Source organism: Mirounga leonina, unplaced genomic scaffold, assembly GCF_011800145.1.
Source record: "Mirounga leonina isolate KUSES-001 unplaced genomic scaffold, KU_Mleo_1.0 Mir_172, whole genome shotgun sequence".
Taxonomy (NCBI): domain Eukaryota; kingdom Metazoa; phylum Chordata; class Mammalia; order Carnivora; family Phocidae; genus Mirounga; species Mirounga leonina.
Genome location: NW_023270442.1, coordinates 1,762,254 through 1,769,047, shown reverse-complemented (window position 1 = coordinate 1,769,047; position 6,794 = coordinate 1,762,254). Strand labels below are relative to the sequence as shown.

The window sequence follows — 6,794 nt, the reverse complement described above, 5'->3', positions numbered from 1 at the left end:
ACCAAATGTTGGTGAGGATGTGGAACAACAGGAACTCTCTTCTGTTACTAGTGGCAGTGCAAAATGGTACAGCCTCTTTGGAAGACCATTGGTGGATTCTTACAAAACCAAACAATCTCACCCTATAGTCCAGCAATCACACTCCTTGATATTTATCCAAAGGAATTGAAATATTATGTCCACACAAAAACCTGCAAGCAAATGTTTACCTAGTTGCTGAAACTGGGAAGCAACAAAGATGTCCTTTGGCAAGTAAATACACAGAGATAAATAAACTGGTATATCCACATAGCAGACATTATTCACTGCTCAAAAGACATGAACTACCAAGCCATGAAAAGACATGGAGGAAACTTAAAGGCATATTACTAAGTGAAAGATGCCCATCTGAACATACTACCTACTGTATAATTCCAGCTATAGGACATTCTGGGAAAGATAAAACTATGGGTACAATAACAAGATCAGCAGTTGCCAGAGAGGCCAGGGCAGGGGGCACAAAGAATTTCTAGGACAATGAAACTATTCTTTATGATACTATAATGGTAGATAATTGTCATTACACATTTGCCAAAACCCATAGAATGTATAACACCAAGAGTGAACCCTAATGTAAACTATGGACTTTCATGATAACATGTTAATGCAAGTACTTCAACTGTAACAAATGTACCACGGTAGTCAGGATGTTGATAGTGGGGGAGTTTGCATGGAAGTGGGGTCAGGGCATGTATAGGAACTCTCTGTTCTTCCTGCTCAATTTTTCTGTGAACCTAAAACTGCTCTAAAAAATAAATTCTATTAAAAGTTATCTGAATCAGGAACTGAAATGTTCTACGTGAGTAGAACTCTGCACTCTCATAATTATGTTCCAATTTACTTGTAAAAATGACCATATCAACTAAGCCAAAAATCCAAGACTTGGAAACTCTTAATAAATATACCAACCAATAGCAAGACCGATGAAAAACAAAGGGAAAGAAGAATTCAGTTATATTAGGCATATAAAAATGGGACATTTCTCCACACACCCTAGGAAATCATTTTTATAAGGGCATATTTTGTGGTGGACACACCCTAAGGTTACCTATAATAAGCCACACCCTTATATAGTCCCCTCCCCTTACGTACAAGTGCAACCCGTGACTTGCTTGTAACCAGAAAAATACAGAAAAAGTAAACGTTGCAGATGTAATTAAAATCCCAAATCTGTTGATATTGAGTTAATTCAAAAGATTAGCTTGAATAGACCTGATTTACAAGTTAAAGTTCTTAAAGAAGGGACAGGGACTTTCCCTGAGGTGAGAGGTTTTCTCCCAAGTGGTAGTGAAGAAGCAAGCTGCTGTAAGTTCTTTATCAACAAGGAAATAGGTTTTGCCAACCACCAAGGTCACTTGAAAACTAATCTTTTTCCCAGTTCAGCCCCTAATAAGAATACATCTCTGCAGATTCCTTAACTGCAGACTTTGGATGCCTTGAGCAGAGAACCCAGGTGAGCTATACTCAGATTCTTCACCAGTGGAAAAGGAGATAAAAAGGTCTGATGTTGTAACCCACTAAATTTGTGCCAACTTGCTAGGCAGAAACAGAAAAGTAATACAGTTACCCAAGAGTACAGGAGTGATTTAAGAATAACAAGAAACTCTAAAAAAGAAATAGTCTTTTACAAATCAAATCAATAGTCAAAAACTTTCCCTCTGAAAACATAGGTGTTCCACAGATTATCAAATTTTAATTTTAGGAAAATATCAGGGACAGAGATAAGCCTATGTATTATACAAATAACTTGGACAAAGAGTAAAAATTGAAAGCTGTTAAACTCATTATCTAGTATAATTTGCCTTAGGAATGCAAGAATGGGTTAGTATTGAAAAATTATCATTGTAAATCACCACATTAACAGCTTGAAGATAAAAAGAAAAACTCAGAGTAGATCCAGAAAAGACATCTGGTAAAAATGTACCAATTATGATAAATCCTAGCAACTTGTAAACCTCTCTGCCAAGAATCAAAGCAACATCATACTGAAGGGGGAAAAATGCAGTCATTTCCTTTACTGTAAGCAAAATACCAGTTTGCACACTATTATAGCTTACAATCAGCAAAGTACTAAAAGTCTTAGCCAAAGAAATATAACCAAAAAGTTGAGGAACAAAAAGCAAAAAATGAAAAGAAAAGGTGATTTTCTTAAAAATTACATAATGATGTCAAAAATCCAAGAAAATCAATATTCACTCTTCTTCAGCTAAGATGTTCTTAGCAGAGTAACTGTATCAAATATAAAAATAATAGCATTCAAATAAATCAACAATAGTAAAGAATTTATATTTACAAAAACCAAGAAAAAGTACCATTTAATATGACAGATAACTTATTATATGATCCTACAAGAACTTTTCAAAAATTAAAGGGAAAGTTTGCTACATCACATTGCATATCAAAATTAGGCACTATTAAAATTTTTAAATCTCTGTGATGTCAAAAGCATAATGAGTAACGTTAAAAAATAAAGAACTGGGGAAAGATAGTCACATATAAGACAACAAGTAGCTAATTTAAATACAAAATTTAAAAACAACCATATATCAAAAAGAAAAAGACAAACAAGAACAACAAACAACAAAAAAGGAGAATTAGCAGAAGAGGAAAAAACAGAGGCTAATGAATATATGATTTAACTACAATTGTGATGACAGTTTATTCTATTAAATTAGTAAATATTAGGTACTCTCAAAATCCCATATTTTTTTTTAAGATTTTATTTATTTGACTGAGGGAGAGACAGCCAGAGAGGGAACACAAGCAGGGGGAATGGAAGAAGGAGAAGCAGGCCTCCGGTGGAGCAGGGAGCAGGATGCGGGGCTCAATCCCAGGACCCTGGGATCATGACCTGAGCCGAAGGCAAACAATGACTGAGCCACCCAGGCACGCCAAAATCCCATGTTTTGGCCAGCATGAGGGAAAATGGAAAAGAAGTACTAATAAACTGCTGGTGGGATCATAAATTTCCTAAATACTTAAGAGATAATTTCCTGAATAACTGGTATGATTTAAAGTGCTCTTTGCCAAACCCATCAAGAGTGCCATAGGGAAACAAAGATTCAATGCAGCATTGTTTGAAAAGCAAATTTGGAAAGAAATCTCATTAGAAATGGAGGAGCACAGAGTAGGAAATACACATAAATGATAATTCCATTATCTGTGTATATACTAGTCCTCTTCTAAAATTTTCTGGATAACTTATGTGTTTCCTAATATACTTACAAGTGAATAATAACAGTGAAAGTCTTGTATAAAGGTAAGCAGTCATATACGTAAGTGATAATCTGCAAAATTTAGTAACAAATAAATAAATAAGTAAATAAATAAATAAAATAATCTGCAAATGGAAGACTGAATGGCTTGATAAAACCTCAAGTCCCAAAATCCTCAAGAAAAGAAAAGAAATGGGATTTTTCCTTTCAAAAAACAAATTAACAAGTTTGAGAAAATAGGAAGTATATGTTATTACAGTATACAAAGTAATATGTGAGAATAACATGAGAGCACAAATAAAGAAAATTTAAGTTAGGTTTTTTGGGTTTTTTTTAAAGATTTATTTATTTATTTTGAGAGAGCGAGAATGAGACAGAGAGAGAGTACATGAGTGGGGGAAGGTCAGAGGGAGAAGCAGGCTCCTTGCTGAGCAGGGAGCCCGATGCGGGACTCGATCCCGGGACTCCGGGATCATGACCTGAGCCGAAGGCAGTCGCTTAACCAACTGAGCCACCCAGGCGCCCCATATTTAAGTTAGGCTTGCTTAGGAAGTGTGAAGGAGGAAAAGCTCAAGCTGAATTTTAAAAGACATTAATAAAATCCTATCACTCAAGTATAATGATTGGAATGAGAACAAAGCTCTCAATGAAACCTATAGGAAACTCTAATATTAAGGTGTACAAAAATAGAAGTAGACACTTCAAAGAAATAAAAGTACTCATCTATCATGTGCCTGGCCATCTAATAGGCCCTTCACACAACTTTCCTAAAAATATCTTGTACGCATATACTAGCTCTTGTCAAAATAAAGAAATTAGGCTTTGATAAGTTAAAACGGTCAAATAAACTCCCGATGGCCAGAAACATAAGCCTTCATCATTCTGAAATTCCTCTCCTAAGAACTAAAACTCAGAAACATGGTAAGAGCATGGTTTCACAGAAGGCAATAAAGATTCTCAAAAGGATTATAGACACAACAGAGAAGTGAAATGAAAATTACACAATTGGAGAGAATGATGGATGGCATTTGGCAGAGTCACTGAAATAGGATAAAGTCAGTATGTGTGTGGTGGTAAAATGATTGAGAATTAAGGAACAAGGGATACTAACTGTGCTATTTTGAGTGACTGCACTGTAAGGAAAGAAAATGAAAGGATGCTTATTTAAAAAGAATTATATGGGTTTTTATCTGAGAACATTTTATGGCTATTTAAAAAATGATACTGTAGTCTACCAACATCATTCTGAAATTATAGCCAGTGCAATAAGACAAATTATTTATTTATTTATTTATTTATTTATTTATTTATTTATTTATTTATTTTAAGATTTTATTTATTTATTTGAGAGAGAGAGAATGAGAGAGAGAACATGAGAGGGGGGAGAGTCAGAGGGAGAAGCAGATTCCCTGCTGAGCAGGGAGCCCGATGTGGGATTCGATCCTGGGACTCCAGGGTCATGACCTGAGCCGAAGGCAGCCGCTCAACCAACTGAGCCACCCAGGCGCCCCAAGACAAATTTTTTTAATGTGGAATAAAGATTGAAGGACAATTATTAAAACGATTTCATTCACAAATAATATGATTGTGTATCTATATATGTGATTATATATATGTAAATGAACAAATTATATACAAATCATAAGCATGGAACTTAGCAATGGCAATATACAAAAATCAAGTTCTATATATGAGGAAAAACAATTAGGAAATAAAAGATAAAAGATAATATTTCCTGCAAAAGAAACAAAGTACATAGTAATAAATCTAACAGAAGAGGAACAACAGTCCTCCCCTAAGAGCTACAAAATGTGAATAGCATTAATTAAAGATCTCAATAAATACACTAATCCAGGTTCTGGGTTTGGGAAAATCAACATGGTAAACATAAAAATTTTCTCCTAATTAATATATTGATTCAAAGCAATCCCGGTATAAATCCCAGCAGGTACCTTAGCAAAATTAGCTGTTTCCAAAATTTATATGAAAAATAAAGATTTGGGGCACCTGGGTGGCTCAGTCGTTAGGCGTCTGCCTTCGGCTCAGGTCATGGTCCCAGGCTCCTGGGATGGAGACCCCCATCGGGCTCCCTGCTCCGCGGGAAGCCTGCTTCTCCCTCTCCCACTCCCCCTGCTTGTGTTCCCTCTCTCGCTGTATCTTTCTCTGTCAAATAAATAAATAAAATCTTAAAAAAAAAAAAAAAAGAAAAATAAAGATTCGAGAAGAGCTGTGCCATCTTGGCAGAAGTATAAAAAAGCTGAAGAACCTTTATTCCCAGGTATAAAGATGAATTATAAATATATAATAAATATGATAGTATACCATTAGTTCAGGAATAGACAAATAAACAAGGGGAATACGATAAAGTACCCAGTAATCCCAGTTGTTTCTGGGAGTGGGTCAGTCGGATAGCCACTTGCAAAAATATGAATCCTGAGCCAGCAGCTCTGAGGCGGCGGTGGGCTGGGGGCTGGTGCAGGTGCAGCGCACCTGTCCCACGGCCGCTCAGGTCTCGCGCACCCAGCGCCTGCCTCCATCACCCCGAGCCTGCGCGAGCCACAACCAGGAGAGACAAGCAACAGTAACAATCAGAGAGCTCCAACAACAGCGACCCAGAGACTGGAGCAGGACTGCCTTCGAATTAAGAGAGACCTGGTGCCTTACGCATGTCCTGAGCGCCCCACCTTCCCATATTCTTGGATGGCACTTAATGTGGCCCGAGGCCCGGACATGATTGACTCATCCTGAAGGTGGCTCTTATCGTAGACAACTATTTTTTTTTTTTTTCCAGAGAATATCTTTTTAAACCTCCTAGAATTTATACAACACCCGATGGAAGATTTAAGCGCAATGCGCGCTGTCTTTCCATCACAGATTTCCACCCAGACATGTGCAACACTGCCTGGTCGGTCTCCACCGTCCTCACCTCCGTAGCTTCATGACCCAGAAGGGCCCCACCCCGGCCAGTGGAGAGACTTGACGCTTCCCTGCTGGCAGCCCGAAGTTCAACGCTTCACTCAAAAGACAAAATGTTTTGTGACTTACTTCCTTAACTCATGGAGGAAATTAAAGAAAACCAGAAAGCGCGAGACGAGCTCAGCTCAAACTCTGCGCGTACCAGACAGGGCTCCAGAGGGAGCCGCACCACGGTCCGAGGGGGCTTCAGCCCCTCCATGGGCTCAGGGACTCCCGCGGGCCAACCGCACCATAGACTCACTGGCTAACCAGTGCCTTACAGGTGGCTTGAAAGCCTTCCTTCGCCTACACCGCCAGCTAGGGTGCTGAGGGGTGCGGCGCACGAGGGAGCCCAGGCGGCGCGAAAACAGGACGCTGGGCCAGAAGTGCCGCTGACCGGGTCCCACAGCCCAAGGCTGGGGGTAGCATTTTAAAAACCCTTAAAATTAAGGAAACAAAACCTAAAGTGTGTAGGTAGTTTGGATTCTCAGTTCCTGAGTTCTGTCAGGGCTGTGGCACTCAGGTGTTGATGAGGAGGAGCGTCATGTTTTGGATGTATAACATCTTTTGTATTGTCTTTTGGTC

General features: G+C 38.5%; 1 pseudogene; it reads left to right on the top strand.

The window, feature by feature from the left end:
• Positions 1-4,108: 4,108 nt before the first annotated feature.
• LOC118018739 lies at positions 4,109-6,539 on the top strand (annotated as a pseudogene).
• Positions 6,540-6,794: the final 255 nt, after the last annotated feature.